Genomic DNA, 23,916 nt, shown 5'->3' on the forward strand with positions numbered 1-23,916 from the left:
TGTACTAAACAAACTTCACGTGGACAAGCCAGGATCTTGGGGAGGGACTAGTCCAAGTTTGACAAGGCCCCCTCTAAAGTTCTGAATTCAAATGGTGCCCATATTTACTCAGGAGTAAGCACCCCTGAACACAGTGGGATTTACCTCTGCATTAGCACACATTGGAGGATTGCATACAGCACAACAAGGATGATCAGACTTGGCAACGCTTTGGACCTTGCTGCTGCTCACTCACACACAGCATTCAAAAGGCTCAGACTTGTAGTTGCTGCTGTTTTTACAGGCACCTGTACATCCCCCTACCAGCCAGTCCTACACATCCCCCTGCCCTGGATAACCCCATCCTAACGTTAGGAAGGGGGTAGCAATACAGAGGTACCAAATTGTTGCTGCTGTTTTTCCAGGCAAAGAAGAGAAGCTACCAGACCCTTTTCCTTCTCCACACAAGCGGCAGAAATATTCCTCATAAAAACTTTTCTCTGCCTGCTAAAGCATCACAGACCCAGCCTGTATGATCCACCCAGATGGCAGTACCTTTTACTAAGGAAGACGGGAAGGAGGCAGCAGGAACCAGTCCAGGGCTGATGCCACAGCAGCGTTCCACCAACACCGGTGCTTAGATTCCTGCTTCCCTCTCACTCTGCAGCCAGATCTTTCAGCAGCCCAGACCAACTGGGCTGGAAATGCATCTAGTAATTATTTGCCAGATCTCAAGCCCCACCTCCAGGGCTCCGATTGGCTGGTCGATCCTGTGCTAGCCCATCTCGGCTTCAGTGCAGCCTCCCTTTCTGTTTAGCTGCTGTTGTTATCAAGAGCATTGGGGAAGGCTAATTATGTGTTCCGTAGACAAGCTTTGGATCTTGCGATGTGCCGACTGGTGTCAAGGGAAACAAAGGAAGTTCTCTGACTGAGGTTGGAATGGAGGCAGGTCACGTGCCCTGCGAGCCCCTTTGAGAAATGGGAATCATGTCAGCTCCTCAGTACAGTAGTATATTTTCGTAGCAAATCGCATTGGTGCCCAGCTGATTTCTGCAACCTGCATATTTTATGCGAGTTTTGCATAATTTATTTGGGGGGTGTTTGCTTTTTTGTATAAATTTACACCATTTCTTCTGATCATACAGAGGGACAAGGGATTATTAGAAGAGACACTGAACTGCCTGTTTCTGACAACTGGCAAAACCAAAACCTCCTTGGGCTGCCCATCCGGCTTCAGAGATTTCAGCAAGTGTCCCCTGCCTCTGCAGGAATCTGTAGGTTTCTCATTTCCCCCTCTTGAGTTCAGTTTTCCACATTTCCAAATCAGTGTGCAATTTTCCACAACTTTGTTCCTAAAATAATGCATTCTTGTTTCTCATTTTCACTGATACGTGCATTTCTATGCACACTTTACTCCAGTGATTTATTGACTCAAGCATTTTTGGACTCAATACTTGGCTGGCGAAATGTATCACAAAATTCACAGAAATGCAAATGTCATTGGACAGCCGTGTTTTGGTTCATGTATTGTTCTGGCAAGTGTGAATTAGGTCAATTTGTCCTTAAATGTGCACTGAATTTAATTTCTTCCCTATCCTTATTCTTCACAGCCATTAGAAGAAAGTTGCTTCTAAAAAAAACAAGCTGTAAATCTCAGGAAGCTGGACTTGCCACATAGTATATTTTCTTCCATGCTCCCCCTCCAAATCAGAGCAGACCCTCCCTTTAGATCTTCTTCATTTTCTGCTTTTAGCCTCACTTTTCTTTCATTCTGAAACATGGAAGAATGTAGGAAGGTGCCTTCTACCCAGGTCAGACTATTTGCCTATCTCCCCCAGGATTTCCCAATTCTAGCCTTCTGCAAGCTGATGCCCTCCAGATGTTTTGGACTACAGCTCCACATACCCTCCAAGTGTCCCAATTTTCCAGGGACAGTCCCAGAATTACAGAAACCATCCCAGTTTCTGATTTGATCCCAGAATGTCCCGGTTTTCCTTTAGCCTCCATCTTGGAGAACAATTAAAAGTGGTGGGTGTGGGTACAAAAACAGAGTCCTGTTTATACAGAAAATAAAATACCTGCACCCAAGGAAGGAAATTGTGAAGCTGGCATACAAAGCCCTTCTGTCAGAGGGCCGTTGTGGCTACTCTAGAGTAACTCCGCTTGAGTCCAGTTTGTCTTTAAAGACTTTTATTGTGCAAAGTATTTACAGTGCAGAGACAGCTTAAAACATGACCTCTCATTCCGAATCAGAATCCGGCAATGGTGTATGTCTGTTCCTACGCCAGCAAAGTAGTCTGGGCACCCCAAAACGCCTCCCCCTTGACCTGCGTCACGGTGCTCTCCTTAACTCTTGCGCCGGAAGGAGCAATGCCCTCTCAGCCTCCTCCTGGTCAAGGCAGTGGAAGGGCTCTCCAGCATCCTTGAGTCCTTGCCTACAGGGCCGTCTTAAGTATATTTGGCGCCTTGGCGCCGTGGTGCGACGGATCCCTCCAGCGCCCCCGCCCTGCCCCGTTTCCCCGCGTGGCGGGCGGAGCTGCACGGGCAGCCGGAGCTCTGCGGGCGGGTGTAGCACACAGCAGGCAGGCAGGCGGGCAGGCGCAGCTGCGCGGGCCCCCCCTGGCGGGCAGGCGCCCTGGTGCCCTGCGCCACCCAGCCTGGCCGTAGGGCCGGCCCTGCTTGCCTACATCTCTCCTCCCCTGAGCTTTCCCATTGTTCCGCACGCTGGCTTCTCTCTCCCTCCGAGTCTCTCCCCTCCCCCCTGGCTGCTTCAGACCCACTGCTGCTCCCTGTGCTTGGCGAGATGGACGTTACACCTTCCTATATTGTTGAAGGAAAATGTAACCAATCCACTTTAAATTCTTTAATTACAATGCTTCAACAGCCAGGCATTTTGTAGGAAACACTTGGAGTGTAGATTCCTTTATTGTAAATGGAGCCTTACACTGTCTACTCAGAAGTACTCAATGGAGCTTACTCCCAGGTAACTGGGTCAAGCCTGGGCAGCCTTACACTGCAATCCTAGACATTTTTACTCAGAACTAAGTCCCACTGAGTTCAATAGGATTTACTCTGTTATGTTCCTGATCATTCTAAGTTGTTGATGATGATGATGATGATTAGATAAGCACTAAGTAAAGCTGTTGTCTTTGTCCATGGAGTTTTCTTGGCAGGGATACTGGAGTGGCTTGCCAGTTCCTTCTCCAGGTAGTGTGGTTGCTGACCTTGAGCCAGACATCTTGGAGAGTGAAGTCAAATGGGCCTTAGAAAGCACTGCTAATAACAAGGCCAGTGGAAGTGATGATATTCCAGCTGAACTATTTAAAATTTTAAAAGATGATGCTGTTAAGGTGCTACACCCAATATGCCAGCAAGTTTGGAAAACTCAGCAATGGCCAGAGGATTGGAGAAGATCAGTCTACATCCCAATTCCAAAGAAGGGCAGTGCCAAAGAATGCTCCAACTACTGCACAATTGCGCTCATTTCACACGCTAGCAAGGTTATGCTTAAAATTCTACAAGGCAGGCTTAGGCAGTATGTGGACCGAGAACTCCCAGAAGTACAAGCTGGATTTCGAAAAGGCAGAGGAACCAGAGACCAAATAGCAAACATGCGCTGGATTATGGAGAAAGCTAGAGAGTTCCAGAAAAACATCTACTTCTGCTTCATTGACTATGCAAAAGCCTTTGACTGTGTCGACCACAGCAAACTATGGCAAGTTCTTAAAGAAATGGGAGTGCCTGATCACCTCATCTGTCTCCTGAGAAATCTCTATGTGGGACAAGAAGCTGCAGTTAGAACTGGATATGGAACAACTGATTGGTTCAAAATTGGGAAAGGAGTACGACAAGGTTGTATATTGTCTCCCTGCTTATTTAACTTATATGCAGAATTCATCATGCGAAAGGCTGGACTAGATGAATCCCAAGCCGGAATTAAGATTGCCGGAAGAAATATCAACAACCTCAGATATGCAGATGACACAACCTTGATGGCAGAAAGCGAGGAAGAATTAAAGAACCTTTTAATGAGGGTGAAAGAGGAGAGCGCAAAATATGGTCTGAAGCTCAACATCAAAAAAACCAAGATCATGGCCACTGGTCCCATCACCTCCTGGCAAATAGAAGGGGAAGAAATGGAGGCAGTGAGAGATTTTACTTTCTTGGGCTCCTTGATCACTGCAGATGGTGACAGCAGTCACGAAATTAAAAGATGCCTGCTTCTTGGGAGAAAAGCAATGACAAACCTAGACAGCATCTTAAAAAGCAGAGACATCACCTTGCCGACAAAGGTCTGTATAGTTAAAGCTATGGTTTTCCCAGTAGTGATGTATGGAAGTGAGAGCTGGACCATAAAGAAGGCTGATCGCCGAAGAATTGATGCTTTTGAATTATGGTGCTGGAGGAGACTCTTGAGAGTCCCATGGACTGCAAGAAGATCAAACCTATCCATTCTTAAGGAAATCAGCCCTGAGTGCTCCCTGGAAGGACAGATCGTGAAGCTGAGGCTCCAATACTTTGGCCACCTCATGAGAAGAGAAGAATCCTTGGAAAAGACCCTGATGTTGGGAAAGATTGAGGGCACTAGGACAAGGGGACGACAGAGGACAAGATAGTTGGACAGTGTTCTCGAAGCTACGAACATGAGTTTGACCAAACTGCGGGAGGCAGTGCAAGACAGGAGCGCTATGGTCCAAGGTGTCACGAAGAGTCGGACACGACTAAACAACTAAACAACAACAACAACAAGTAAAGCTATTTCCTATAGTCCCTCAAAAACCCAGGGTTGGTAGTTTGAGGTTGTTAACACGCAAAAAGTAGTATTTATGAAAGTTAGGGACAAAGGCTGTACAGTGTCAAATTAATGTTGTTTGGCCCCTCACTTTCCTCATAGCATGTTTTAACACTTCCATGTGAGCGAGATGCTGAACACTCTTATACCAATGTGCAATCAAAACTCCCAAGGATGTTTTCCAGTCTCCAGATATTGTTGATGTGGCTGCAACCAAGAGGGAATTGTTGAGATATTTATGGAGGAGTTTGGGACTAGTGAAAATAGAAAGAAGAGCTGAAGGGGCTACTTTTGGGGTGACCTTGTTTGCTATTTTAGAAAAACAAGCAAAGATTCAATCCCAAAACCTACAGATGTGGCGGTAGGAGCCTCGTTCTGAGGATTTGTCTGTGAGATATTTCCAAGCTATGTAGCTTTCAAGAGTATAGTCTCAGGTAAGTGGGGGAGAAATTCCATTCAGGTCACATTTAAAGGTGAAGCTACCTTATTCACACTTTCCAGAACAATGCACTAACCAAAACATCAAACCGAAATCCTTCAAAATTCACTCTTCTCCCAATTTTGCAATGCAGTTCCCCTGCCAAATAAAACATACAAAAATGCTCGACGTCTCCATAAATATGCATATATTAGTTTATATTGGGGGGATTGCTTTTCAAAGAAATGTATTTTAGGCAAAATTGCATGCAAAAATGTGTATATCAGGAGACATTTGCACTAAAATGCCTGCAAATTTTTACGAGGACTTTTAAAATTAAAAAATAAATAAATGCACAAACTGATGTGGAAATGTGGAGTGCTGAACTTCAGGTCAAACAAATGAGAAACAGGGAAACTGAAATTGACAGATCCACCCAGCCCTAGGCACAGGTGTTACATACCTTTTACAAATGGATTTTATTCTCCATATCCCATCAAGAACACTCTCAGTCATGAGCAATCTCTAGGAAAGGGTCAAGGCACAGGCAGGAAAATTGAATAAAGAGGAAAGCTATAGGCAGGAAACTGGCAAAATGGGCTGGAGGGATACATAAGGCTAAGGACTCCAGAAGGGCAAGCCCAGCATTTTAGCTGAAAATAGGGACATGTTTGTACTCCTTTGAGTCATTCCTTCAGCCACTGGTGGATTGGGTTTCTAACACATTTGTCACCATAAGATCACCACCACTTAGCTCTGCCCAAAGGAGGGGACTGCCAAGAGACGAAAACCAGCACTGCCTCCTGGGGAAGGGAGTTCCACAGTACTTTATTTTGATTGTTACGAATCTTTCATCATTCACTTTCCTTGGATGGCCCCAAGTTGTATGAGAGGAAGAAAAATGTTTCTCTATCCAGTATGCATATCATGCCCTCCTCTTACTTGCCTTTTTTCTAAGCTTAAAAAGGCCCCAACGTGCAGCCTTCCCTCAGCTTTGCTTATTACAGAAACCAGAGATTCTGATCGCCAGGGCAGGGCTTGGCAGAAGTCAGAGGGCAGCACTAAGCACAAACACAATTCACACCCTTGTTTGTTCCCGGCTTTTCTGGCAATCAGCTCAGGGGCAGTGAAGTCTGATTCATTAAAATAAATGGGGCACTGCCCCCCAAACCTCAGCCTGCCCTCAGACAACACCCACCTGCCTGCCTTCGGGGGGGGAGGGAGGTCCTCCTGTCCCCTTCTTGCACCATATTCTTAGTGTCAGCCAGGGGAACAAAAGCAGAATGAGTTGGCTCTGCCAGTCTTTGGCCCTGGCTCCACCGACTGCTCAGGCTCCCTGACTCCCCTCCTAGGCAGCCCAATGGGCACCAGCCACCAGTCTTTTAAACATGTTCTTGCCATCCTCTCCTAGGGGCTCCAGGGCGCATGCAGGGGCTCAAATGGGCACAGGGCTCTCCAAAACGTCAGGAGCACCTGCTCATCATGCCAAGGATGGGAACTTTTTCAGCCCAAGGGCTGCATTTCCCATGGGGAACCTGGTGGTGGGCTGGGGGTGAGTGGAAAGGGGCCCCCAAGGCAGAAGCAGGAGTGATGGGTGGGGCTCTTAGTTTTGTGCAGTCCGCTGCATTCAGTACTACTTTTCTACTTTTCACAATTTTGCAGTGACAAGATATGCTAAATTAAAGTGTGCATAAAAATGTATATATTGTAACATAAAATGCATTATATTAAGGGAAACTGCATTGCAAAAATATGTGTACTAGGCAAAATGGCATATAAAAATGCATTCATTAGGTAAGACATACAAAAGAACCAAGTATTTTTGTAAAAAAGAAGAAAACTTTTGTTTATTAAGAAAAATTCTCACAAAAATGCTGACAAATTTTCATGGTTTTTTTTAAAAAAAGAAGAATTTGCAAACGGATGTAGAAATGTGAAGAACTGAATTGTTGGATAAATGAGAAACTAAGAGAACCCAAAAACTTCCTAGTGCATAGAGGAACCTGCTCAATGTCCAAAGGTCAGACAAAAGTTGGTGCGGAAATGCAGAATTTCCAAACCTTCCTGACAGTGAGGAGCCCCTACTCACCTGAACCCCCAAACTGCATCCCTGAAGTAGAAACATATCCAAGAGGAAAGCTTTCAGCCCCCACCCTTTCCAAATTCTGACTTGATCTGCCTGACAGGAGCTTTTCTAAATGGTTAGGAGCTGTGATGTCCCATCATCCCAGCTGCCTCTTTAGCTTTTGAAGAGCTGTTAAAGACTGGCTAAGCTCAACTACTAAGCCTTTGAAATTGACACAAGCTGCTTAGAGCAGCTGCCTGGAGCCTTGGATACTTAAACAGGGGCAAAAAAGACCAGGATATATTTAGTGATAGAGGTAAGAGAGAATTTGGTCCCAACTTTTAAAAACTTTCAGAGGTTATATAACTTGCAGCCTTGACAGCTGTTTCTGCTAAGCAAGATGCGTTAGAAATAACTTGCAAATTGGGAAATCCTTTAATCCCCTATCAATTCTTTCTTAAGAGTTTTGTTTAAGATTGCAGAGGAATATAATACCACTTACATTTTAAAAAAAATCTCACTAACTAGCAATGGACATGTAAGTACCAATTTTCCATGCAGAAGCTCCAGACCACCCACAGGGAACCTTAATAATAAAATATTTATAATTCCCTCTGTTCCCTGCCAAAGGAAGCCACAACTGTGTTCGTAAATGTTACAAGCAAACGATCAATATCTGCCTTTAGGGGAGATGCAGCACAGTACACTTGGAGGAAGAAGATCAGGTGCGCTAAAGCTCAGAATAAGCTCAGACTTGCAAGAGAGGTTTAAAATAATAAAAAGGGGTGGAAGAATAAGCAAATAGTAGGTTCTCTACTAGTAGGAGAAATGCTATCGGGTAACATAGAGAAAATGGAGCAATTCAACACCTATTTTACCTCTGTTTTCTTCCCAAAGGAAAACAGTGCCAAACCTGGTGATAACAGAACCAAGGAGGCAAGGAGGGAGCTGCAGTCCAAGACAGGAAAAGAGGTGGTCAGGGAACACCAAGCTACTTAGAATGAATTCAGTCTCCAGGGCCTGATGAACTGCATCCAAGGGGACTGCGGGTATAATCTCAAAGTCTCTGTCTATGATCTTTGAGAATTCCTGGAGAAAAAGTGAGGTCCCTGTAAAGTGGAAGCGAGCAAATGTCATACCCATCATGAAAAAAGGGGAGGGGGAGCGAGAAGAACCAGGTAACTGTTGACTGCTGAGCTTGACATCAATACCAGGTAAGGTTCTAGAACAGATAAACAAACAGTTCATCTGTGGGCACTTAGAAATTACTAAGACTGATGATTACTAAGAGCCAGCATGGATTTCTCAAAAACAAGTCTTGCCAGACTAGACTTACTTCTTTTTAAAAGAATAGAGTTACAAGCTTGGTGGATCAGGGAAATGCTGAGGATATAGCATTATCTTGATTTCAATAAGGCTTTAATACAACCATGGAATTATGGAATTGTACAGTTAGAGCATCTAGTCTAACCCCCTGCAGTGCAGGAATCTCAGCTAAAGCAGAGTCCCACATGATATTATTGTGGAGAAGCTGGTAAAATGTGAGCTAGTTGATGTTACTGTTAGATGGATTTGCAGCTGGCTAACTGACCAAACTCAAAAAATGCTCACCAATGGTTCCTCGTCATCCTGGAAAAAGGTGACACACCATAGTGTTGTGTCCTGGGCCTGTTGTTGTTCAACATCCTTATAAGTGACTTGGATTAAGGAATTGAGGAAATGCTCATCAAATTTACAGATGACACCAAACTGGGAGGGATAACTAATATCTCAGAAGACAGAATGAGCTTAACAGAGAACTGGGCCCAAACTAGCAAAATGAATTTCAATAGGGACAAATGTAAGGTTCTGCACTTAAGAAGAGACCCAGTGTGGTGTACTGGTTAAGAGCGGTGGACTCGCAATCTGGTGAACCGGGTTTGCTTCCCCTCTCCTCCACATGCAGCTGCTGGGTGACCTTGGGCTAGTCACACTTCTCTGAAGTCTCTCAGCCTCACTCACCTCACAGAGTGTTTGTTGTGGGAGAGGAAGGGAAAGGAGAATGTTAGCCACTTTGAGACTCCTTTGGGTAGTGATAAAGTGGGATAGCAAATCCAAACTCTTCTTCTTCAGAAATAATCAGATGTGTAAATGTAGGATGGAGGATACCTGGCAGCAGAAAAGAAAAGAAAAAAGGCTTGTGTAATTCTAAGCTGCATCAATGAAAGTATGGTGTCCAGATCAAGGCAAGTACTATTTTATTCTGCCTTGGTCAGACCACACATAGAGTCCTGTGTCCAGTTATGGGCACCACAGCTTAAGAAGAATATTGACAAGCGGTGACCTGTGCAGAAGATGCTGACCACTGTCAGAAGAGAGTGCTGGGTCAGGTGGTCCATTGGTCTCATCTACGGTAGCTGGTTCTTCTTATGTTCTTATACTGATCCAATGTGGTTTAAGGCAGTGTAATAAACTTTGATATTCCCCAGGCATCTTGCCCAACATATGTGACTTTACCTTTTTGCCAGTTGCTACAGTACAGTGGTACCTCGCAAGACGAATGCCTCGCGCAACGAAAAACTTGCTAGACGAAAGTGTCTAGCGATTCTTTGTTGCCTCGCAAGACGAAGCTTTCTATGGCCACGTCTCGCAAGACAATTTTTTTTGGCCATCTCCCGTTTGTTTCCGCAAGACAACAATTTTCGTAAGACGGCATGACCCGCGGAACGAATTATTTTCGTCTTGCGAGGTACCACTGTATAAGCCCCAAATGTTCCTTAGGATTCTTAACATACTTCTGTGTTTTTTGTCACCCACCAGTGGACTGGTTTTCTGTTTCTAAAAAAGGCAGAGTTTCTAGACAAATGGCTGTCTTGGGATTTAGTGAGCAAAAGAATCCTGGAACATTTTAGCTCTGATGTCATAATGCCAAGTGCCAAGCACATTCAGAGAAAAATCACTACTGTACTTCCAGAGCTGAAATAACTCACATGAACACATCACATCCAAATTCTCATCCTCAAATATTGGTTGTGAATATTATCTGAATATATTCTATCATGCAGATATTTGGAAACTATTTGACATTCTACTGCAGCATTTTTTACAGCTGATGGTTAAGCAGGCAAACATTCGCAGTGTTTGATAGCCAACATTTGGTAGCACTTAATATTGGACAGTTTTTGGACAAGCATCAATCGGTATTTGACAACATCTTAACACTGTGTGGTAGAATTCAATATCTAACTGCTGCTTTGCAGTTGCATCTTGTAAATTTGTAATAGGGATAAGGAAGCTGGGTTGATTCCAGCTTGAAGGAAATTTGGATTTCTGCACCTTCATTATGACACCTTCATTCACAGCTTCCCCAACAGGTGGGAAGGGAGATGTTGGACATGTTGAATGGGCAGGAGCTGCAGGAGGTTTGAATGCAACACACGTCAAGTAGCATGCTTGGATGTAACAAGTAATCTCCTCTAGAATGGTCTAATGGTCCTGCCTGATGCCCATGCACTACCTGGTGGCCCAAAGGATCCACACTAGGGATGGGGGACCTCTGCCTCTCAATATGTCACTCCAGCTCCCATCACCCCCGACCATTGACCATGCTGGCTGGGGATGATGGATGTTGGATACATTTGGAGGGTCACCGGTTTCCTACTCCGGACTTATACTAATTCCATTCATTCATTCATTCATCCATCCATCCCATCAAAAAATACTCCCTTGAAGGGGGGGGGAGAGAGATTTTAAATTTTTATGTCAAAATCTGAGTGACAAATTGGAGCGGGGCAAATTTCAGACTCACAGTTCAATGTCAGTTGGGCAGTATATATATTCTAATAATGATGATGATGATGTTTCTTTAAATTTTTAAAAACGCATTTCCACTGTATTGCTACAGTATTTTTATTGTTAAAGTAACTGAATTTCAACGTCTTTGTTTTACGTTGCAAGTCACCATGAGAAGTTGTCAAAGGGTGCCATATAAATACTGTAAATAAAACAAACAAACAAACAAACCATACAGTCTGGTACATGTTTCCCATAATGGGATTATTCATTGAATTCAATAACATCAAGTTTGCATTGCATTGAGCTTGCATTGCATGAAATTGACTTGTGTTCAACTGCATTGTGTTCAATGAGGATTATTTCCAGGTACTGTAAGTGCAAGTAGGATTGCAGCCTTAATGACACAAGCAAGAGTGAAGTCATCCTCTCATCTTAAAAATAAAAAATCCTTCCAGTATCACATTAGAGACCAACCAAGTTTGTCATAGGTATGAGCAGGGCTGGCTCTAGGTAGACCCCCGGTGGTGTGGTGCGCCAGGGAGTTGGGTTGGTTTGGCGGCGAAGCCGCGCGGAAACCATGTTGCGCCATGCGAGGGCGGGGGAGCTGGAGCGATCTCCGCCCCTCAGAACCAGGGCGCGCGACCTGGGTATGAGCTTTCGTGTGCATGCACACTTCTTCAGATACATACCTATGACAAACTTGGTTGGTCTCTAAGGTGCTACTGGAAGGATTTTTTATTTTTATTTTGACTGCGTCAGACCAACACGGTTACCTACCTGTAACTCCTCTCATCTTGTGTGTATTGCTGTGTACAGGTTAGACTGAGAGCTGTCAGGATGACCCAGCAAAGTTCCTGGCTGAGCAAGGACTTGAAGGCAGCCCTGTGGCCTCACACTCCACACCTTAGCTCAGGAATCCCTGGCTGCTAAACTACACTGGCTCTCAACAGCCTAGCCAGGATAAATCTTTATATCCCTACCCCTTTTATGACAGCCAAGAGACCAGGCAGTAGGATGAATTATTGAGTTTTCCATTCCACGTCCACACAGTAGAGGATAACCCACCTGCCTCTATGACATTAAGGCTGTTAAATATTTCAGGTGCTTGATATCTTAATGGGAACATTCCAATTTTCTCTTCCAGAAGGAGAAAAGGAAACATCTGATTCTATTTGGTTTGACTCCTTCGCTGTTATCAGTCATATTGATTAATCTGAATCTTACTCTCTGGCCCAGACAGTTTCCTAAGGCACAAGATACGAGTCGAGAGAAGCAAACTCATTTGGACATTCATTCATCAACCTCCAGGGCCTTTTAAAAGTCAAATATTTTTCAACTTCCAATTATAGAAAGGCACTATTAGTAATTAATCAGCTTAAATACTTGAGAGCATGTGATGTGTGCCATGCAGAAAGAGCCTCCTATGGTGTTTGTTCAGGATGCTTGCAAAGGCTGTGGGGTGTTACGAAAAATCTGGGTGTGAGGCTACTCTGCCACCCAGCTCGTGGGGCATGAGCCCACGGTCCACTGCGGAATGAAAAGGAAGGAGTCCAGCCACCACCCGGAGCAAAACAGCAAAGTTTGTTACTGCGCAGCAGGTTCAAGCCAAGACTGAACAGCGGGAGCAGGGTTGCAAGAACTTTTAAAACTTCCCACCTAAATCCCGGAATACATTTCCAAAGCATCATTCCTACATCATAGTTACATAGCTAAACGTCAGAAAAGGGGAGGTACATACAATATTAACATACTGGTAAACAAGATTACATAACGGTAATGGTTCATGCCCCTTCATGGATCACTGCCTTGTCGTGGCGAAGGGGCTTGAATAACTCAGAGAAGCTATGAGCTATGCCATGCAGGGCCACCCAAGATGCACAGGTCATAGTGGAGAGTTTTGACTAAACGTGATCCACCTGGAGAAGGAACTGGCAAGCCACTCCAGTATCCCTGCCAAGAAAACTCCATGGACAAAGGCTATAAAAGTTATGACGCTGGAAGATGAGCCCCTCAGGTCAGAAGGCGTCCAACATGCTACTGAGGAAGAGCAGAGGACAAGTACAAGTAGATTCAGAGCTGATGAAGCGGTTGGGCCAAAGCCGAAAGGTCGCTCAGTTGCAGATATGCCTGGAAGCGAAAGGAAAGTCCAATGCTGTAAAGAAAAATATTGCATAGGAACCTGGAATGTAAGAACCATGGATGAAGGTAAGTCAAAAATGAGATGGCAAGAATAAATATTGACATCCTGGGCATCAGTGAACTAAAATGGAAGGGAATGGGCGGATTCAGCTCGGATGACTATCATACCGGTATCTACTACTGTGGGCAAGAATCCCGTAAAAGAAATGGAGTGGCCCTCATAGTCAACAAAAGAGTGGCAAAAGCTGTAATGGGATGCAATCTCAAAAATGACAGAATGATCTCGATACAAATACAAGGCAGACCTTTTAACATCACAGTAATCCAAGTTTATGCACCAACTACCGGTGCTGAAGAAAGTGAAATTGACCAATTCTATGAAGACTTACAACACCTTCTAGAAATGACACCAAAGAAGGATGTTATTCTCATTACAGGGGATTGGAATGCTAAAGTAGGAAATCTAGAGATAAAAGGAACAACTGGCAAGTTTGGCCTTGGAGTTCAAAACGAAGCAGGGCAAAGGCTAATAGAGTTCTGTCAAGAGAACAAGCTGGTCATCACGAACACTCTTTTCCAACAACACAAGAGACGACTCTACACATGGACATCACCAGATAGGCAACATCAAAATCAGCTTGATTATATTCTCTGCAGCCAAAGATGGAGAAGCTCTATACAGTCAGCAAAAACAAGACCTGGACCTGACTGTGACTCAGATCATCAGCTTCTTATAGCAAAATTCCAGCTTAAACTGAAGAAAGTAGGAAAAATCACTGGGCCAGTAAGATACAATCTAAATCAAATCCCTTATGAATACACAGTGGAAGTGAGGAACAGGTTTAAGGATTTAGATTTGGTGGACAGAGTGCCTGAAGAACTATGGATGGAGGCTCGTAACATTATACAGGAGGCAGCAACGAAAACCATCCCAAGGAAAAGGAAATGCAAGAAAGCAAAATGGCTGTCCAACGAGGCCTTACAAATAGCGGAGGAGAGGAGGCAAGCAAAATGCGAGGGAGATAGGGAAAGATACAGGAAACTGAATGCAGATTTCCAAAAAACAGCAAGGAGAGACAAGAGGGCCTTCTTAAACGAGCAAAGAATTAGAGCAGGGGTCCCCAGACTACGGCCCGCGGGCCAGATGCAGCCCAATTGGCCTCCCAATCCGGCCCGCGACAACCCCCGCCGCCCGCTGCCGCCGCCCGCTCTTACGGCGCGCTTCCAGATCTGGAAAAAATCTCCGAAAATCGTTTCTGCGCATGCGTATGGGCCTCTCCCGACCCAGAAGAGGTTATTTCCGGTGCACTTCCGGGTTGGGGGAGGTGCACTTCCGGGTCAGGGGAGGCCCATACGCATGCACACAAACAATTTTCGACGATTTTTCCGGCCTGGAAGCGCGCCAGCGCGCCAGTAAATGGCTTTGCGCATGCACACTGGCGTGCACTCCCCCACCCTCCGGCCCAAAGGCGGGTAAGTCTGGGGACCCCTGAATTAGAGGAAAACGATAGAATGGGGAAAACCAGAGATCTGCTCAAGAAAATTGGACATATGAAAGGAATATTTCATACAAAGATTACCATAATAAAGGACAAAAGTGGTAAAGACCTAACAGAAGCAGAAGACATCAAGAAGAGGTGGCAAGAATACACAGAGGAATTATACCAGAAAGATATGGAGGTCTCGTACACCTCAGGTAGTGTGGTTGCTAACCTTGAGCCAGACATCTTGGAGAGTGAAGTCAAATGGGCCTTAGAAAGCATTGATAATAACAAGGCCAGTGGAAGTGATGATATTCCAGAAAACCCCGAAAATACCCCAGAAAACAGAAAGCCAGCAATTTACGCTTTCACCAAAACCAGCAATAAAATTGGTAAAATTAAATTTCTGTTAACTCTGTGCTAATGGATCATCTTTCTTGCACCAAATAAACAGGGCTTTATTCCAAGGGCGAGGAACCAGAAGGGCGAGCACAGCATGGCTGGGCCAGATCAAAGATCCACCTGGACTAGCACCCACCTTTCCAACAGCCACCTTCCACTGCCCCAGGGCAGATGCAGGAGCCTTAGTACAATGATTATTGTTGTTACAACAGAGATATTGTACAGGCAGAGATATTGTGGTTCAGTTCCAGGCCACCACAATGAAGTGAATATTGCAATAAAGCAAGTCACACAATTCCCCTGCTGCAGTGCATATAAAAGTTACGTCTACACTTTGCGGGAATCTATTAAGCCAAGTATCACAAGCTGCTGGGGTGGGAGGGGAAAAACCTGGCTCCAGCCCTAACCAGCTCCACGCCTGTGGCCAAAAGAGGAGCAAGCAGGCTGCCTGCAGCTGCACTCCTGTCCTTGGAGGGAGCAATATCTGTGGAGTGCAATAAGATGAGTCATGCTGTGCTTCCCGGAGATGCTGCAACATGCAGTTCAGTGGCTCACCACAAGGGGCAGTGGCACACAGACCCCAGGTGCTCCTGACAAGTGGATACCTGTGAGCTGCCCCGAGACCTACAGCTATAGGGCGGCATAGAAAATAATAATAATAATAATAATAATAATAATAATAATAATAATAATATCCTGAGTGCTGACCCATTTGACTGTTTTCATGACCAGGACTTCTTTGCCATCACACTGTCAGCCCTCAACATGGCAAAAGGGATAAAAGAGGCTTCGCTAAAGGACTGTGTTAAGAAGAAGGGGGCCAGGACTGCAAGGCTCCCCCACAGCCAGCCAGCCCATTTCCCAGAACTGATGGGAACAGCAAGGAAAGATTTTGTCCTGTCTTCCAAATTACACTTTCCCCCCAACCCCTCAGAGAAGATCTGGGGAGGGTATAGGGAGCATGTAGAAGGAGGAGAGGGGGGGAAGTCCTACCATGCAAGAAGAGATCCTTGTGCTGACGGGATGTGTTAGCTGGATACCTCCCCAGCACTGCAAGAATCAATGTATATACCATTTGGCATGCATGATGTTCAGGATGCGAATATTTCCCTCTCCCAATGAGTGAAGCCTTGGAGTGACATTGTTGATATCCCACAATTCAAAAGAGGGCAGGGAGTAGAATGGCCAGATGCCTCCTGCACCTTTAAGAGTTGTGTAGAAGGGGAAATGTCAGCAGATGAATAGTTTGTCATGCAACCTACAGCTGCTGAAATTCCCTCCTCTGCACAGCTATTCTAAGTGCTAGAGCTACACCCATTTTTGCATCCAGCTACCCTAGTAGGGGGAACAAAGTATTGTGAGTTACACATTCCCCAAAAAGATGACACATACTTGCTTAAAATGTAAATATATATGCTACTTTATCATGGATGCACATTTAAAATAATTACTATATAACAGGGGTGGCCAACTCCCAAGAGACTGCGATCTACTCAGAGTTAAAAACTGGCAGTGATCTACCCCCGTTCTTTTTAGGAAGGAGGAAGGCCCATTGGGGAGGGGGTTGGGGTCAAAATTGTTGAGTTTTTTCAGGGAGGAGATAAAATGTTGAGCTTTTTTTAGGGGAGCCACAGTTGTTCAGCTTCTTTGGGGGAGCCAATGATCTACCAGTGATCTACCACAGACGCCCAGTGACCTACCAGTACATCAAGATCTACCATGTTTCTCCGAAAATAAGACATCCCCTGAAAATAAGCCACCGTGGTTTTTTGGTTTTTTTTGAGGAAAAATAAATATAAGACTGTGTCTTATTTTTGGAGAAACATGGGTACCTGTTGGATGTGCCTGCTATATAATAAAAACATAAAGGGGTCATCATGCTGCAGTTTGCTTGGCCACAGGCAAGAGGTACTGCAAACTACAGCATGACAAGAGGTGGTGGATGGGCAGTTCAGGTGAGACACAGAGGGGCAGCCAGAACAGGCTGCAGCAGGCCCCCCAGATCCAATAGCTCCTCTGTCTGGAGCTCCAGGGTCCTCAGGTTGGCCAGCACCATTACTGACCAAAATGTGATGTGTGGAAGTAGCATTGGATGTCCTGGATTGGTCATAGCAGGTTGAAGATGGCTCTGTAGTGCACCCATATTCTGCCAAGCCTCCCAGAACGCTGCATTTTACAACATACAAAAGTCAAAGTATGCAGGTTCTGCACATTATGTGGTACAGCAATGGGAGATATTGCTTGTTTTCTGCAGAGACATATTTAATAAGTGTGTGAAGATTCATGCTGGGTTGGTGGTAGTCAAGGAGACTCTGAGCTATTGAATCCATTTGAGCGTGCAGGATCTAACATTCCAATTAGCAGCACAGCCTATCAGGGACACATAAGGAGTGATTTACACATAGCTTGGCCTCTTTTAGTTGCACAGGGCAATGGAGAGAACAAGGAAGTCTGTCTTCTCCACTGACATGACAGAAGGGCAAGCTTTTCAGGTGTGATTCAATGAGCACTTTCTCTCCATTACTTCATTCACTTTCTCCCCATTACTTTCTCTCCAGCATCACTTCTGGTCTTTGATGAGACTCACTTCCCCACAAGGACACTGGAGACAAGTGGCTCTTAGCTACTGACCACATTCCACACACCAATCACAGCTAAAACTGCCCAGGGCTGAAATAACCCACACAGTTTCAATTGTAGCTACACATTGTGCCGTGGTGGCTGGTACCCAATGGAATAGTTTGACAGGAGGTAGGGAGAAGAAGAAGAGTTTGGATTTGATATCCCACTTTATCACTAGCCTAAGGAGTCTCAAAGCAGCTAACATTCTCCTTTCCCTTCCTCTCCCACAACAAACACTCTGTGAGGCGAGTGAGGCTGAGAGACTTCAGAGAAGTGTGAGTACCCCAAGGTCACCCAGCAGCTGCATGTGGAGGAGCAGAGACGCGAACCCAGTTCACCAGATTACAAGTCCAACACTCTTAACCACTGCACCACACCGGAGAGAAACCATAGGTAGACACAAAGCTATATGTACAAAATTCAGCCAAGATATGCACATTCCTCGAGGCCTCTTGTGGATTTGGTATATTGACCAAGAAATATGCACAATTCCCTCTTCGTGTGATGCTTATTTGCACATTATCCATGAGGCCCAGTGAATGTGCACATTGGTTATTTATTATGCATATTAAGTACTCAGCTTACATTCCCCTTAACACACAAATACACACATATTTATTATAATATTTATATTTCAAAATGTATTTTGAAACAATTTTTCTCTCAACATACAGATTTCTAATAGTACGTTCTCTCAAAATACCCATTTTTGAAAACAGGAACATTCAGGAAGTGCAAAAGCCTGCAGATGACGAAGTGTCAGTCTTAACATTCAACCAGGAGACTCAGATCAGGGTTGTAATAATGATATAAAATATTTATTTATTTATTTATTTATTTATTTATTTATTTATTTATTCATACCCCACCCATCTGGCTGGGCTTCCCCAGCCACTCTGGGTGGCTTCCAACAAAATATTAAAATATAGTAATCCATCAAACATTAAAAGCTTCCCTAAACAGGGCTATTCTCTTTGACATCTGGTGGGAGGGCGTTCCACAGGGTGGGTGCCACTACCAAGAAGGCCCTCTGCCTGGTTCCCTGTCAATTGGCTTCTCGCAGCGAGGGAACTGTCAGAAGGCCCTCAGCGCTGGACCTCAGTGTCCGGGCTAAATGATGGGGGTGGAGACGTTCCTTCAGGTATACAGGACCGAAGCTGTTTAGGGCTTTAAAGGTCAACACCAACACTTTGAATTGTGCTCAGAAACATACTGTGAGCCAATGTAGGTCTTTCATGACCTATGTGGTCTCAGTGACCGCACCCAGTCACCAGTCTAGCTGCCGCATTCTGGATTAGTTGTAGTTTCCGGGTCACCTTCAAAGGCAGCCCTACATAGAGCACATTGCAGTAGTCCAAGCGAGAGATTATTATTATTATCATTATTTTATTATTATTTATACCCTGCCCATCTGGCTGGGTTTCCCCCACCACTCTGGGCGGCTTCCAACAAATAGCAAAATACATTAAAATATCACAGATTAAAAACTTCCCTAAACAGCGCTGCCTTTAGGTGTTTTCTAAATGTCAGGTAGTTCTTTATCTCCTTGACCTCCAATGGGATGGCATTCCACAGGGTGGGTGCCACTACCGAGAAGGCTCTCTGCCTGGTTCCCTGTAGCTTTGCTTCTTTCAGTGAGGGAACCGCCAGAAGGCCCTCGGCACTGGACCTCAGTGTCCGGGCTAAATGATGGGGGTGGAGACGTTCCTTCAGGTATACAGGACCGAGGCCGTTTAGGGCTTTAAAGGTCAACACCAACACTTTGAATTGTGCTTGGAAACGTACTGGGAGCCAATGTAGGTCTCTTAGGACCGGTGTTATGTGGTCTCGGCGGCCACTCCCAGTCACCAGTCTAGCTGCCGCATTCTGGATTAATTGCAGTTTCCGGGTCACCTTCAAAGGTAGCCCCACGTAGAGCGCATTGCAGTAGTCCAAGCGGGAGATAACTAGAGCATGCACCACTCTGGTGAGACAGTCCACGGGCAAGTAGGGTCTCAGCCTGCGTACCAGATGGAGCTGATAGACAGCAGCCCTGGACACAGAATTTACCTGCGCCTCCATGGACAGCTGTGAGTCCAAAATGACTCCCAGGCTGCGCACCTGGTCCTTCAGGGGCACAGTGACCTCATTCAGGACCAGGGAGTCCCCCACACCCACCCACCCCCTGTCCCCCTAAAAACAGCACTTCTGTCTTGTCAGGATTCAACCTCAATCTGTTAGCCGGCATCCATCCTCCAGCCGCCTCCAGACATTCACACAGGACCTTCACCGCCTTCACTGGTTCTGATTTGAAAGAGAGGTAGAGCTGGGTATCATCTGCATACTGATGAACACCCAGCCCAAACCCCCTGATGATCTCTCTCAGCGGCTTCATATAAATGTTAAAAAGCATGGGGGAGAGGACAGAACCCTGAGGCACCCCACAAGTGAGAGCCCAGGGTTCTGAACACTCACCCCACCACCACCACTTTCTGAACACGGCCCAGGAGGAAGGAGAGGAACCACTGTATGACAGTGCCCCCAGCTCCCAGCTCCTCTAGACAGTCCAGAAGGATATTATGGTTGATTGTATCGAACGCCGCTGAGAGATCCAGCAGAACTAGGAAACAGCTCTCACCTTTGTCCCTAGCCCGCCGGAGATCATCAACCAGCGCGACCAAGGCAGTTTCAGTCCCATGATGAGGCCTGAATCCTGATTGGAAGGGATCCAAATGGTCCGCATCCTCCAGGCGTGCCTGGAGTTGTTCAGCAACCACCCGCTCAATAACCCTGCCCAAGAATGGAAGATTTGAGACTGGGTGATAGTTGGCCATACTGGCCGGGTCTAAAGATTTTTTTTAAGAAGCGGTTTAATGACTGCCTCTTTCATTGGGTCTGGGAAGGCTCCCTCATAGAGAGAAGCATTCACCAACCCGCAAAGCCCATCACCCAGCCCTTCCCAGCATGCTTTTTTTAGCCAGGATGGGCAAGGATCAAGGAGACAGGTGGTTGGTTTCAGACGTCCAAGCAGCCTGTCCACATCCTCGGGGGTAAAGGATTGAAATTGATTTCATGCAACTTGACCAGACAGGGCTCTAGCACTCTCCCACCCCGGCCCTGCTCCCACGGTGGTGTCTACCTCCTTCCGAATATGAGAGACTTTATCTGCAAAAAGTTTTGCAAAATTGTTGCAGGAGATCTTGGGGTCTTTACAAGGCTCTGATGGTAAAGGTGGTTCCGTTAAATTGAGAACCACCTGAAAGAGTCTCCTACTACTATTTTCTGTAGATGCAATAGAGGGTTAAATGCATGGCATCCCCCACAAAAAGGGATCAGACAACAAGCGTTGAGAAAGACCAGGAGAGGCACCAGCCCATGGGCCTAATGAAGCCCATAAGTCCTGGTGATGTGGCCTGCAAGGCTGTTCTAGTCAAGCCACGCCCACCTGCGAAGCATCACATATGATGTGTGAGGAAGTAAAGAAATGGCTGGATCTGAGGAGGAGTTTGCCAGCACTGCTAAGTAACTGATTGGCAGCAGCTGCAGAGCCCTACACACAGGGTTTGGCAAACCCTGAGGATCACCTGAACGTTGGGGCTTGCAATGTACCTGCTCACCTGTCAAACCTGGCCCATGGAGGGTAGAAAGAGATACGGAAGTGGGGAGATGAGACAACACAGAGTTAGACAAAGCCTTGGCCTGACTCATTGTAAAGGCAGCTTCCTGTGTTTCCAACAATCAAAATAAATTCCCTGTCCTCAATTCCTGTTCAGTGAATAAGCATGCAGGGTGGGTGGGAACAAAGTGCCTCTTTGGTTGCCAAGGTTCTCTCATCTTTATGGATCACTCTGTGTATTTATAGTGCCCCTTGCAACAGCAGTCAGTAAAGGAGGAGTGTGTGAGACAGCCCTCCACCTTCCCTCAGAGTTATCCCCCAACAAAAAATATGCATTTCTTTTTTCCAGGACATGTCTTCGAGTGTTTTGTTTGCCCCCCCCCACCCAAGTTCCACATTGGGTTTCAAAACCAGATTTCAAATACATTTTCATGCTTAAAAGCCAAAGCCAGGTGCCCTTTCTTGTTGCCTGCAAGCTGTCGTGATGATGTGGCCCATATTAGAAGGAAGGGATTTTGCAAGTATAATGTTTTGGAAACAAGTCCTCTCTCTCTCTCTGTGTGTGTGTGTGTACAACAACAACAACAACAACAACAACAACAACAACAACAACTGATCTAACCATCAACTTCGTATCAGCCCTGGAAAAGGGCTAATTTTCTAGAATTGTTTTAAAAACATTACAATGGGCCCCCAACGTCTCCTGTTCAGGTGTGCAAGACTCCTAGCAAGCACATTCACAAACATCCCTCAGCCGCTGCAAATGTAAAGGCATCTCAAACCCTGCATCCCATCACCAATGACAACTTTACCAGCATTTTATCTCCCTTTTGGTAATTTTGAAATACAATTTCTTTTCTCATTGACAGGAAATAGTAAAACAAAAACAACAAACCAAGAGGAGGGCAAAGCAAATAATTTTTATGCACATCATTAATTTAATGTACACATTTGGGTATATTCAAAATTCCCAAGCAAAAATAATAATAATCTTGTATTATAAAAGCATCTGCATTGTTAGCTTTTAAACCTCATGAGCTGGGTCTGAGCACATTTCCCCCCCTTTTTGCCCAGGCATCCACACACCCCGAACACCCCCACTTCAATCAATGCTGAATCAGAACAAACGGCAGTTCAGGTTCTCACTGGATTGCCATTTGCTCTGATTTGGCGGCAAAGAGCGGGATTTTGTGGGGGAAGCACTGGGGCAAAAAGTAAGTGCTTGGACATGACAGTTTAAAGCACAAACTAGAAACGTGGCACAAAAGGAAGTCTGGATGAGCCTTAAGCCTTAGCCATTTCCTTTTACTGACTGACTGACTGACTGATTGACTCATCCATTCATCCATTCATTCATTCATTCAAATAGTTTTACACAGTTGTGTAGTGTCAAATGCTGAAATGTGGGAGCTCAATCTGACAGTCCCTGCAGCCATGCAGCTCCATTAAACTCAGTGGTGCTGCTGACAATACAGATTCCACTTGCAAAACACATTGGGCTGAATCCATTGCTAGTCCTACTCAGAGTAGATCCTTTGGACAGGACTCACTTTTGGCTCATACATTTCTATGCATCCATCAGGGCCTGCCAACTTACGTCTGTCCTCCACCGATGGTTGGGCTCCTTACCCTCTGTCCAGTGGGTGTCAACCACCACTGAATGGGTCTACTTGGAGTAGAACTTACTTGGACACAGCCCACTAAGCTTTAGCAAGAAATCTTCAGCTAGCTGAAATGCAATCAATCTTGCAAAGAAGTGTTTAGGGTTTAAACTCCTAGTAAGAAGCAGAAAAACACCAACCAAGCAAAGGAAAGACATAAGTAGCCATTCTTTTCTTGATTATTGTCCTCATCTGCAGACTTCTGATGTGTCACAAATATTGGGGAAACATGAAAGCCAGGTTAAGAAAAAAAGTTCCAGAGTTGCACCCCTTACTATGCTTCTGTTTTTATACCACTATTTACATTAAAAGTTTACAACTGTTTACATTAAAAGCAAAAAATCCGCCAACCACATACAAATTAAACTACCACCATCCATTACAAATTAATATCTACCTAAAGTATTCATCTGTTCCATCCACTAAAATTAAGATCAAACTGTATTTCCGGTGTTGGGGGTGGGGGGTGGGGAGATAGTATTAAAAGCTGCCTAAAATGGGTGTTCTTTTTCCATAAGTTGCAATGCCAGCCTGAATTTTAAACTCTGCCCAAGCCACTCCAATTTATTCTTGGTGTTCCTTCCTAATGAGATGATTAATTGACAAATTATGAATCAGAGAGAGGCGTCTCATATCTGTTCCTTACAGCGCTGGAGATTATCAATTTCAGAATGTTCTGGGGACTGAGTTTTACCTTTTCATCTCGAAGAAAGCAAACACAGCAACTTCAAAAAAGCAGGGAGCAATTAGCGGAACAAATAGAGGAGACTCCATCCTCCAGAAAGAGGCAGGCTGCTCATTGCATCAAAAAGGCACCGGCACTTATGTGATGCATCATGCAGTGCCCTTGCTTGGGCATTCCCTGAGCTGGTCTGAAGGCTGGCTCAGGAGGCACCCCCAATTCGTCACAGGGCACTTCGAGGCCTATGCTGTGTCCAGAAATATAATTCCAATGTTTCCCCATCCCAACTATTTTCAATTAATGAAA

At 45.2% G+C, this 23,916-nt stretch overlaps 1 protein-coding gene across 27 annotated transcripts in view; it reads right to left on the reverse strand.

Annotated features, from left to right (window-relative positions):
- Positions 1–916, reverse strand: part of ZMAT4 (zinc finger matrin-type 4) — a 186,995-nt gene extending 186,079 nt beyond the window's left edge. For 15 of the 27 annotated variants that reach the window (XR_015950405.1, XR_015950408.1, XR_015950409.1 and 12 more), the window contains exon 1: positions 535–687. The gene's annotated coding sequence lies outside the window, so the exon portion shown is untranslated. Of the gene's footprint in view, positions 1–534 lie in introns of all 27 variants that reach the window. The other 12 variants (XM_088671415.1, XM_088671421.1, XM_088671412.1 and 9 more) reach the window with 8 other exon arrangements.
- Positions 917–23,916: the final 23,000 nt, after the last annotated feature.

This window comes from Zootoca vivipara, chromosome 6 (assembly GCF_965207765.1).
Source record: "Zootoca vivipara chromosome 6, rZooViv2.hap1.1, whole genome shotgun sequence".
Classification (NCBI taxonomy): domain Eukaryota; kingdom Metazoa; phylum Chordata; class Lepidosauria; order Squamata; family Lacertidae; genus Zootoca; species Zootoca vivipara.